We start from the raw sequence: 12,922 nt of genomic DNA, 5'->3' as shown, positions 1-12,922 counted from the left end.
AATTTGCATAGAGAACACGCCGTTGTCTAGTAAAAATACAATTGACTCGATAGATTCCAAACTGTCAAACGTTTAGATGTATAGTCTTGTGGAGATAATGAAACAAACCCTGAAATAGACCAGCAGTCGCAGTCGCTATTGGACATCTGCTACACACAGTGCTCCTGATGTGAATACATATTGCTTCATTTTTATTACCCTCAGTCTTCCTAACGTAAGTTTGATTTTTATCTTCTATATCAGTGTGTAGACGTGAGTTGCCATTTGTATCTTACATAGTGCTGACTTTGATAACTTTATAATGTCTTAGTTAAAGAATAGACGCAATCTAATAACCCTTCGCTACTTATTACATACCTTTAAACAACATATTACCTTTAATTTAAAAAATCCACTGCATTTCATACAAAATAAATCATATACCAAGACTGTCATGCTGTGTTATGATCACGAATAGAATTTTTAGCGCCGGCTAATAAATTTTATAAAATATTCACCACGGTGTTTCAATGTAAGTGGACTTGTAAATTGTTCATCAAACTCTCGTTCTCGTACATGCCAGCCAGTATTTTTAATTAAATATGAATACAAAAAAACCGGGAGTAATCTACCCTAAACTTTCTCGAATATTCTTATATAACACTACGGGAGATGGCACATCACGATATAGACATGAATTTTAATCCATTTTTAATTACTTAAACTTCTTTAAATAGAATAAAATCTCGTAGAAAAAAGAATTGATCACCTAGAGAACGCGAAGCAAAATGTGTATAATAGTGCGGAATATTATTAGTACTTTATAAATTCACATGCGTTTTTTGCGTAATTGGAAAAAGCGTAAATTACTACTTCCGGTCAACGAAATTTACTCAAAATTTGATAACAGACAGAGAATTTGATCTTTTACCTACTTGTGAAATTTCATTTATCTATTTGAAATAGTTCTTAATTTAAAGTCTTTTGAAGAATTGACTTAGAAAAAGTTCCACTTCCTATTATCGGAAATCGCTCAAAAGTTGATACAGATGTACAAATTTGATTTAATACTAATAAATGAAATTTCATCAACCTAGCTATAACGGTACCGAAGTTATTGTATTTACAGACGCACACACACACATACACACACACACACAGACATACGGACAAGGTTACAAAACTATGTTTTTCCGACTTACGGAGGTGTAAAACGATTTTTTATTTTTTGCACGATTACAATACTTTCTCAATACTTCGTAAAGTAAAAATAAATAAAACAATAGAAAAGTAAATAAACCGGGAGTGATCTCCCCTAAACTTTCTCGAATATTCTTATATAAAACAACAGGGGATGGGAACTCGGGATATAGTTATGATTTTTAATCCATTTTAAACACTTAAACTTTTTAAAATAGAATAGAATCTCATAGAAAAAAGAATTGCGCACCAAGCGAACGCCGAATAAAGATGTGTATAATAGTGCGGAATATTATTAGTACTTTATAAATTCACATGCGTTTTTCTTTTTTGAGAAATCGGAAATAGTGAAAATTACTACTTCCGGTCAACGGAAATTACTCACGATTTGACAGATGGCAGAATATTAGATCTTTTATTTACATGTGAAATTTCATTTATCTATCTGAAATAGTACTCAAGTTATAGGCTTTTGAGAAATTCAAAGTAGAAAAAAACCACTTCCGGTTATCGGAAATGGCTCAAAAGTTGCTACTGATGTACGTTTTTGATAAAATACTTATATATGAAATTTCATCAACCTAGCTGTAACGGTACTCAAGTTATCGTGTTTTCACACACACACACACAGAGACATACGGACAAGATTGCAAAACTATGTTTTTCCGACTCAGGGAGGTGTAAAACGTCGAGCGATTTATTTTTTTGCACGATTACAATATTTTCTCTATACTTCGTATATACGAGAAAGTAAAAAAATGCTTCCGCTATTGTTAAGTTATTTAAAATCCTAAACAATAATAAAGATAGATCACAAAATGTATGCTAGCTAATAGAGAAATATAGCTTACGTTAAATAGTGATTTATAAAAAAAGAATAGTAAAGAATGCAGTTAAAAAGAGGGGGGGGGGGGTCAAAACTGACGTCGACTGACCATCGCGTTATATGAGCTATATCGAAAAAAGTGTCCTACATACAAACCCATCATAACGCATGAAGTCCTAGAACTATTCGCGGAGGTCACAAAAAATAGGCGCTATCTTCGGGAAAACTCTGGATGGCCTTTGGAGTTGAACAGTCCGAATTCCTTATATATACATTGGTAATGTAAAAAACAATGGCTATTTTCCAAAAAAAAATTGTTAAGGTAGTTAAGCTACTTTTTTTTTCCAAAGACCAGCATTAATGAATCGGCCTCTATCGCTCGACGAAAATTAACAACCCCCAGCGAGTAAAAAAAATCTCTTTATGTAAGCTATATCTCGAAAAACAAAAACTTTTGAAAAACAACCCACTCCCCCAACTAAAATTGTTTGAGGTCGAAGAACAATGCCTCTGGATTCCAGAAAAAAACGTGTTAGAAAACTCGATAAAGCGGTCAAAGCTCTCAAGTCGTATTTCACTTTATAATCATTGTAATTTATGTAAGGTTGGTGGGTGGGTGGGTTAGGTTGGACGGGTGGATAAATGGATGGACGGATGTACGAACGGAAGGATGGACAGAGAGACGGATGGATGGGTGGATGCTTAATATTAGTTTTTAAAATAAAAATGCAGTTATATATATATATATATATATATATATATATATATATATATATATATATATATATATATATATATATATATATAATATTGATTTGCTCATTTTTTATCAGATAAACAAAGTGCGTCGAAATGAAAAGCGTCATACTTATTGTACTGCTGAGCACCGCTCTCCTGAAATTTGAGCTCACCTCAACTACTGCAGAACAAACGATGTAATGATACTTTTATTTTTATTTTTTCAATCTCAATCTAACAAAGTGGTTACTATAAATTCGATGGCATTAAAGATTAAATTCTTGTTTTATATCACACACACATATATATATATATATATATATATATATATATATATATATATATATATATATGCTGTTAATATATTTTTCTGCTATTGCTAGATGCGGAACATCCAGGTGTACTCTAACAAGTCCATGCTGTAACAGAAACCATACTTGCGTGTATGTTAACTAATACACGCAGTTTTATTCTTACAAAGATTTTAATAGTTATCTATATTTGTGTTATATAAACTTATCCGTCTTGCTGCGCATCCTTCCATTCTTCCTATCGTCCATTCATATATCCGCAATTATCCGTCTATCTAGACATACATCTATCCACACAAATACTTTTTGTTTTAGGGGATATGCTCCTTTTTAATATTTTAAAAACTTAACATCTGAAGCTTTTAAATAAAATTCCGCTGGCTACCACATGCAAGTAAGTGCTAATCCGCAAAACTAGATTTGCAAACAATTTTGAAAAAAAAATTCATAAAAAACGTTTTAATAACAAGCTTTTATGTAATGATGCACTAAAAAGTAGAAAATAAATTATAGACTACTATTTAAATAACTATAAAGAAAAGCGTGGGTCACTTTAGTATCTATTGGATACCTTTACTAATGTTAAGGAAGACACCCACGCTTTTCTTTATAGTTATTTAAATAGTAGTCTATAATTTATTTTCTACTTTTTAGTGCATCATTACATAAAAGCTTGTTATTAAAACGTTTTTTATGAATTTTTTTTTCAGTACTTTACATGTTTTATCTACAATAGAGTTACATGACTAAAAACCATTGCGCGCCTTCTGAATATCACGTTCAGTAGGCGCGCAATGGTTTTTGAACGCAGCCATTACGTGGTCGTGATGGCGCAGCTATTGATGACGCGTGTGGTGTGGTTGGCTAGACATGCCTACTAATTCGGTCCAAATTTTAATTAATTCATAAAAAATCAATTAGGCATCCAATTAAGTCAAATTTAGTTTCAGATTGCATTGTCTTCATGTCTTGACCCACGTGCCAACTGTGAATCGTGTCGGTCAAGTAGAACTGTCCGAATTTTCACTCCTGCGTTTCCGTCTAGACAGACTGACGACAGACTGACGACAGACTGACGAGGAAGTGAGTTAAATAAAAGCTTGTAAAAATACCCGAAATTTTGAATTTTTCGTCGATTTTAAAAACGCTTTATTAAATTCTTTTAAGTGTGCATTTAAAAGACGCATATTTACATTTCTTAAATTTCAGTAAATGTTAATACTTTTGTTTCGACACATTTTTGATAGAGCTACTGGTATGAAATTTTACAATGTACAAAAAATTGCATACCAATTATGAAAAATGTGATTACTGTTTTACCAACAACGAAAAATCTATTAAACTATTACAATTCCCTTGTGGCAAAAGTTTTATTATTGCATGAAGAATAAGTATAGAAAATATTGTGGGAATTGTATTATTAATAAAAGAAAGAAGTAGGCTTTTACTATTATAATTTCAAAGCTATAGACTGAGAAAAACAGAAAATACTAACAAAACTTAGGTTAGGTAAATACCATATCTGTTATTCCAGTGTTATTTGAAAAGCCAATAGAAGGGTTTCGGTGTTACTAAACTAACGTAAAATACGATTAGCAAGTACCGGAGAAATCCAGCTTTCCATTAATGCTAAATTCAATATGCTTGCGGATGACAAACACTTCGTGGCGAGCTAGTAAGAGGAAAATAATTAAAAAATTGTATTCCTATATAGGGTCACCAAATTTTCTTTTTAAAAACATTTTGAAACTTTTTAATTCTGTTATTTTCTAAATAACGAATAGAAAACGAATCCAAAAGTGCAAGAACCCCATTACGACAAAAATAAAATATATTTAAAAATTTTGAGCGTAACTTCTTAACTTTAAATTTTAAAAGGCTCCTTATGAAAGATTTAATGAAAAAACATGTTTATATTCTATATTAATTTTTACGCTATGTTCTATTTATATTCTAGATGTTCCCAAAGAGATTCTGGGTTGCTTTGTAGATGTAAAAGAATTAATAATGCATCGAAAATGAACTTGATTCAAAACCGAAGATGTGTACCGTATTAAAGAAAATAAACTGCAGTTTTTTCTTTATTACCATGTTTTGTCGTTTTACTATGTTAATGTACGTGGATTTTAAAAAGTGTGTAGTGTGTGTGGTGTGTGGTGTGTAGTGCCATTGCCTTTGCCTTTGCCTTTGACATTGACATTGCCTTTTCCGTAGCCGTAGCCGTAGCCGTAGCCGTAGCCGTAGCCGTAGCCGTAGCCGTAGCCGTAGCCGTAGCCGTAGCCGTAGCCGTAGCCGTAGCCGTAGCCGTAGCCGTAGCCGTAGCCGTAGCCGTAGCCGTAGCCGTAGCCGTAGCCGTAGCCGTAGCCGTAGCCATAGCCGTAGCCGTAGCCATAGCCATAGCCATAGCCATAGCCATAGCCATAGCCATAGCCATAGCCATAGCCATAGCCATAGCCATAGCCATAGCCATAGCCATAGCCATAGCCATAGCCATAGCAATAGCCATAGCCATAGCCATAGCCATAGTCAAAGTAGCAACAGTAGCCACAGTAGCTGCAGTAGTCGTAGCCGCAGCCATAGCCGCAGCCACAGCCGTAGCCGTAGACTCCGATTTCAGCCTGCTTTTCTTTTTGGATGTTTTCTGTTTGACCAAGAACAAACTACACGGCAGTAGTTATTTAGTAGCCATAGTAGCCATAGTAGCCATAGTAGCCATAGTAGCCATAGTAGCCATATTAGCCATATTAGCCATAGTAGCCATAGTAGCCATAGTAGCCATAGTAGTCATAGTAGCCATAGTAGTCATAGTAGCCATAGTAGCCAAAGTAGCCAAAGTAGCCATAGTAGCCATAGTAGCCATAGTAGCCGTATCTGTAACCGTAGCCGTAGCCGTAGACTCCGATTTCAGCCTGCTTTTCTTTTTTCTTTTTTTTTTTTGTTTGACCAAGAACAAACTACACGGCAGTAGTTGTTTGGTTTTGTAGTTGTCTCGCCTAGGAGAGCTGCTGTCCCCAGCAATCGAGCATCTTCTGCCTGAGGGTTCGAACTCGAGATTTTTCGGTTTAGCAACTGTGTGTTCAATCAAGTCGACCCCTTGAATACTGTTGAAAGTTATACGTAAACCGCTCTTCAGCCATAACTGGTTGCAAATGTGAAATATAATGAGATTAAAAAACACCTCATCGCTCACAAAGTGTTGCCACGTGCAATTGACAGATTAAACTAACACACGAACTAACCACGTATGTTGCAGCTTATTTAATAAGACAACATGTGTGTGTGTATGTATGCGTGCGTGCGCGTGTGCGTGAGCGTGCGTATGTGTGTGTGTGTGTGTAATTATCGGATGGAGTGTACGTTTGGTCATAGGCAAAGGCGTTAATATCAGTTTAGACCAGTGGTTCCCAACCTTTTTCGAGTGGCGACCCCCTTTCATAAAACGTAAGTGACCCGCGACCCCCATATAATTAACAAGTCGAAATTAGAAAAGAAAATAATAAGCACTAAATTAGCCTAGTAGACTTTTAATATGAATTATTCTTGATAACTGTTTTAATACGATGAGCAAAATTACATGCTATTAACAAGCATTAACTAGCATTAACAATTAAATTTTGCAAATTTAAGAATTCATCTTGTTATTCATCGGCAATGCTAGTAACATCAAGGAAAGCAGAGAATGGGTGACAAAGCTGATTCTTCTTCTTCCAGCTCGGGGAAAATAACGCCGCAGTTCGTTCTCAGGAGATTCAAGATGCACAGAATCCTTTTAAAATTTTATTTATTTCACCACACTGCAGAGTTTCTCAAACATGGCAGTATTTCAAATATTTATTTTTCCTCGCCAATTTTTCAGCTTTGATTAAAATGCCAAGAGATTATCATGAAAAGAGATAATATTCGTTCATTTATCAGGTTAAGCTTATGTTGATGTTCGAATATATCTGCTAGGTATGATACTCTCTCCAACCACACCATGTCGTTAAAGTATATCAAAAGGTCTTGTTTCCTTGCACTTCCAAGAACATCTTGATTTCATCTTTCAATTCAAAAACACGATTGACATTTCCTATTGACAGCCAGCGTACTGAAGTGTAGAACCTCGTGATCTTTATCCATGTCTTTGCACAGTTCTTGAAACAAACAGGTGTTTATGGCTCCAGATTTAATATGATTTACGAGTTTTATTAGCAATGGAGTCGGATAAGTCTTGCTGGCGAGGGCATATGTGAATCATGCAGTGGATTCAGCTTGGTTAGGGAGCTAAATCTTTTAGGTTTTCTGAAACCCCCATTTTGACCCAAACATGACGCACCATCCGTACAAGCCCCACAGCCGTTTTCCCATTTTAATCATCCAGTTTCAAAAAACGTATTTACTTTCTCCATGATATCTTCACAAAACATCAACTCTTATTTGCTAACATATGAATGAATATATTTCACAAAGACAAGCAACTGCGAACACTAACTCACATCTGTCGATTCGTCAACTTGAAAATCAAACAATGGTGAAAGCTTGATTTCATTCTAAATTTGTCTTTTAACATAAGCCGCTGCATAGTATTATTAGACAGAGATATTTGTTGCATCTTTACTGCACTGGAATCACCAAGAATTAATTTACCATCTTTAGCATATATAGTTTGATGAGATTTTCTCCTTTGTGTGAGAGGTTTTTTGCTTGGCAATTTCTAATACTACTTCATATGATGCTTGCACTAATGCTGTGTTTTCTTGGTGAAAACGTTCTGTTCGATCAAGTCTCTGACGTTTGCAACCTAGCTTCATGCCGACAAAAGAACTACATATTTTTTTTGGTGTGTTCCGAATGACTCGTCTCAAATTGACGTTTGGAAGTTTTCATAGACTCCTGACTAAGAACAACTTTGCACAGTACAAATTGTTTATTCTCTAATCCATTTCCAGTGATGTTAGTAATGCCGAATTTCAAATATTTTTCTAAATATTTATGTTTTTTATTCATTGCTAGAGTTTAGTCTACCAGTTGGTGACCCCACAGAAATCCCTTCGCGACCCCCAAGGGGTTGGGAACCCATGGTTTAGACGTAAGTTTATGTATGTTTGTGTATATTTTCAGGTACGTATGGGAGTAGGCTACTCTGTAATTCACGTTTAAAGGTACATGTTTGTCTAAATTATCTAGTTTAGGCGTGTGGGAAAAATGTTTGTAAATGTCGGCGTTTCTTGCAGGGGTTGTGGTTTATGTTTGGGTGTGTTAGGAGTGTGTATTTTCGATTGTTTTTTTTTCCTGTCTTTGCGAGTGTGTGTTTGAGAATATTTTTGTGTTTGAGTCTGTAGTTAAGTGTGTATATGTTTTCCGTGACAAAATTAATTTTGTTAATCATTGTTGCCTGTGCCAGACAGAACAGCAAAGAATTATCCAGTCCACGTATCATTATTCTTAATGCAAAGCTTAAGCAAGGATTTGTTTTTCTTTAATAACCTGATGAAACATATGTGGATTTGTAAATATGAATTGCATTAATAACACTGATACGTGGATCTAGTTTCGATGCTGGTTAGTAATTAGTTCAGGTTTACGATTATTCATTGAACAGGAATTTAATTAAATAAAACGCATGATACACTGTTTAACAATTTTAATTAGGAATATTTTATCTTAAAGACACGTCTACGTGGACAGGTCAATAATGCACGTCACCGTGTGTGCGTGTGTGTGTGTGTGTCTGTGTGTGTGCGTGCGTGCGTGCGTGCGTCGAGCGTGCGTGCGTGCGTGCGTGTGTGTATGTGTGTGTGTCTGTGTGTGTGTGTCTGTGTGTGTGTGTGTGTGCGTGCGTGCGTGCGTGTGTGTGTGCGTGTGTGTAGGTAGGTACGTAGGAAGGTAGGTAGGTAGGTAGGTAGGTAGGTAGGTAGGTGGGTAGGTAGGTAGGTAGGTAGGTAGGTAGGTAGGTAGGTAGGTAGGTAGGTAGGTAGGTAGGTAGGTAGGTAGGTAGGTAGGTAGGAAGTAGGTAGGTAGGTAGGTAGGTAGGTAGGTAGGTAGGTAGGTCGGTCGGTCGGTCGGTCGGTCGGTCGGTCGGTCGGTCGGTCGGTCGGTCGGTCGGTCGGTCGGTCGGTCGGTCGGTCGGTCGGTCGGTCGGTCGGTCGGTCGGTCGGTCGGTCGGTCGGTCGGTCGGTCGGTCGGTCGGTCGGTCGGTCGGTCGGTCGGTCGGTCGGACGTTCGGTTGGTCGGTCGGTCGGTCGGTCGGACGGTCGTTGTTTGTGTGTATGTGTGTATGTGTGTATGTGTGTATGTGTGTATGTGTGTATGTGTGTATGTGTGTATGTGTGTATGTGTGTATGTGTGTATGTGTGTATGTGTGTATGTGTGTATGTGTGTATGCGTGTATGCGTGTATGTGTGTATGTGTGTATGTGTGTATGTGTGTATGTGTGTATGTGTGCATGTGTGCATGTGTGCATGTGTGTATCTACGCATCTGTGCATGTGTGCACGTGTGCATGTATGCATGTGTGTGTGCGTGTGTATATATATGTGTGTATATATGTATGTATGTGTGTATGTGTGTATGTGTGTATGTGTGTATGTGTGTATGTGTGTATGTGTGTATGTGTGTATGTGTGTATGTGTAGATGTGTGTATGTGTGTATGTGTGTATGTGTGTATGTGTGTATGTGTGTATGTGTGTATGTGTGTATGTGTGTATGTGTGTATGTGTGTATGTGTGTATGTGTGTATGTGTGTATGTGTGTATGTGTGTATGTGTGTACGTGTGTACGTGTAAACGTGTGTACGTGTGTACGTGTGTACGTGTGTACGTGTGTACGTGAGTACGTGTGTACGTGTGTACGTGTGTACGTGTGTATGTGTGTATGTGTGTATGTGTGTATGTGTGTATGTGTGTATGTGTGTATATGTGTATGTGTGTATGTGTGTATGTGTGTATGTGTGTATGTGTGTATGTGTGTATGAGTGTATGTGTGTATGTGTGTATGTGTGTATGTGTGTATGTGTGTATGTGTGTATGTGTGTATGTGTGTATGTGTGTATGTGTGTTGTGTGCATGTGTGCATCTGTGCATGTGTGTATGTTGGTCTGTAGGTCTGTGGGTCTGTGTGTGTGCGTCTGTGTGTGTATGTGTGTGGGAGGGGGTGTGGGTGTGTGGGTGTGTGGGTGTGTGTGGGGGGGGTGTGGGTGGGTGGGTGTGTGTTTGTGTATGTGTGTGTGTATTTGTGTATGTGTGCTTGTGTGCATGTGTGTATGTGTGCATGTGTGCATGTGTGCATGTGTGTATCTACGCATCTGTGCATGTGTGCACGTGTGCATGTATGCATGTGTGTGTGCGTGTGTATATATATGTGTGTATGTATGTGTGTATGTGTGTATGTGTGTATGTGTGTATGTGTGTATGTGTGTATGTGTGTATGTGTGTATGTGTGTATGTGTGTATGTGTGTATGTGTGTATGTGTGTATGTGTGTATGTGTGTATGTGTGTATGTGTGTATGTGTGTATGTGTGTATGTGTGTATGTGTGTATGTGTGTATGTGTGTATGTGTGTATATGTGTATGTGTGTATGTGTGTATGTGTGTATGTGTGTATGTGTGTATGTGTGTATGAGTGTATGTGTGTATGTGTGTATGTGTGTATGTGTGTATGTGTGTATGTGTGTATGTGTGTATGTGTGTATGTGTGTATGTGTGTTGTGTGCATGTGTGCATCTGTGCATGTGTGTATGTTGGTCTGTAGGTCTGTGGGTCTGTGTGTGTGCGTCTGTGTGTGTATGTGTGTGGGAGGGGGTGTGGGTGTGTGGGTGTGTGGGTGTGTGTGGGGGGGGGTGTGGGTGGGTGGGTGTGTGTTTGTGTATGTGTGTGTGTATTTGTGTATGTGTGCTTGTGTGCATGTGTGTATGTGTGCATGTGTGCATGTGTGCATGTGTGTATCTACGCATCTGTGCATGTGTGCACGTGTGCATGTATGCATGTGTGTGTGCGTGTGTATATATATGTATGTATGTTTGTATTTATGTATGTATTTAGGTATGTATTTATGTATGTATTTATGTATTTTCGTATTTATGTATTTATATGCACAAATGGCATTTTTTTGCTTAAGCGATAAATTTTGATACGAAAACCTAGACGTAAACATAGACATAACTCTCTTAGTTAAAAAGTTAAGCGAAATAATTTAAAGTTTAAAACTGAAAAGATGTATATAAGGTTCTGTGCACTAAACCTTCGAAAGTGTCCAGTACACCTTCACCCTTCCCTCCCTCCGTAGTGAATGGTCTGGAAAAAAATACTTATTGCAAATGAGACAGTTGACGATTTATATTGCAGAAACCTGTGGCCTACTGTGATCGATTTTGCGTAGTACATAAAATAGTATGTTGTGTTTAATCCGTGGTAACTGCATTATTAGAATTAAATTAGCAATTCCTTTGTCTCTACACTAGACTAGACTAGACTAGACTAGACTAGACTAGACTAGACTAGACTAGACTAGACTAGACTAGACTAGACTAGACTAGACTAGACTAGACTAGACTAGACTAGACTAGACTAGACTAGACTAGACTAGACTAGACTAGACTAGACTAGACTAGACTAGACTAGACTAGACTAGACTAGACTAGACTAGACTAGACTAGACTAGACTAGACTAGACTAGACTAGACTAGACTAGACTAGACTAGACTAGACTAGACTAGACTAGACTAGACTAGACTAGACTAGACTAGACTAGACTAGACTATTAATACACTACTACGAGAAAAATGGCCCGTTGAGGAAGGATACAACGGGCGCTAGGTTGATAGTGCTGTCTATTTTCTCGGTACTTTAATTTATACAAAATATAGTCATAGGCATATCCCTAAACCATGCACCTAATCTCATTCATGACGAAAGTCGCATTTAGAGTTTCTTTCAGGCAACTCTACTTGGGAGACAAAACGCAAACACAAACGCAAACACAAACAAAAGGCAAAAGTTAAAACAATCACGAACACAAAGGGAAAGATAAACATAAACACAAAGACAAACGCAAACACAAAAATAAACCCAACAACGAACACAGACACAGACAAAAAAAGCAAACACAAATGCAAACAGAGACGAAAACACAAACGCAAACACAAACACAAATACTATTTGAAACACAAACGCAAACTTAAACGCAAACAATAACTCAAAATAATGCAAAAATAAACTCGAACATAAACACAAACTTAAATGCAAACATACGCATAGTGCTCACAGTCTAATCAGGGGCGTCAAATCGCACCATTTAGGAACCGCCTGATTCAACTTAGTAAACGACTATAATACACCAACTTATCCATAATCTTTTGCACTCACTTAAATGAACGTAGGCGCCATACAGCTCACGGGAAGGCCCCGGGCGCTAAATAACACTCTGCTGGGGTCCCAAATGACGTGCCTGATTCAATTTGTAATACACCCAGCTTGTCCGCAAACCGAAAGATAGAAGTAAACATAGAGGACATTTAGGAGCGACTACTAAACTTTTATTGATTAAAAATAATAATTAGTAAATTATTTTTTCAATGTGAAAAATAAACATAAGGCAGTATTTAAAATATCCGTGTTTTACCTACCACATTGCACTTTATCAACCAATGCTAATTTATATAACTATTATCTTCTCCAACATCAAAACAAACTAATATAATATATTTTTCCCCTATGTAATGTTTTTTTTATAGGGAAGTGATCTTTCAATGTTAGTAATTGGCAATAAAGAAACAAAAGAAGTAATTTCTGACGCAATTTAAGTTTTTGTTAATGGTGATACATTTCTTTAACTTTGTTTATCTAAATGACGTTAATTAAAATGATAAGTTAGGATAATGAAACTTGTTTT

The 12,922-nt window shown here is 37.0% G+C and overlaps 1 long non-coding RNA gene across 1 annotated transcript; it reads left to right on the top strand.

Moving 5' to 3' along the window:
• Positions 1-37: 37 nt before the first annotated feature.
• On the top strand, positions 38-5,132 carry LOC131957419 (uncharacterized). The gene is made up of 4 exons (XR_009389109.1): positions 38-214; positions 2,839-2,940; positions 3,127-3,186; positions 5,012-5,132. It is a non-coding gene; the product is annotated as an uncharacterized LOC131957419 (long non-coding RNA).
• The last annotated feature ends 7,790 nt before the right edge of the window (positions 5,133-12,922 follow it).

This window comes from Physella acuta, unplaced genomic scaffold (genome assembly GCF_028476545.2).
Source record: "Physella acuta isolate Inbredline_101_S28 unplaced genomic scaffold, ASM2847654v3 ptg001239l, whole genome shotgun sequence".
Taxonomy (NCBI): Eukaryota; Metazoa; Mollusca; class Gastropoda; family Physidae; genus Physella; species Physella acuta.
This window is presented reverse-complemented; position numbering and strand designations above follow the sequence as displayed.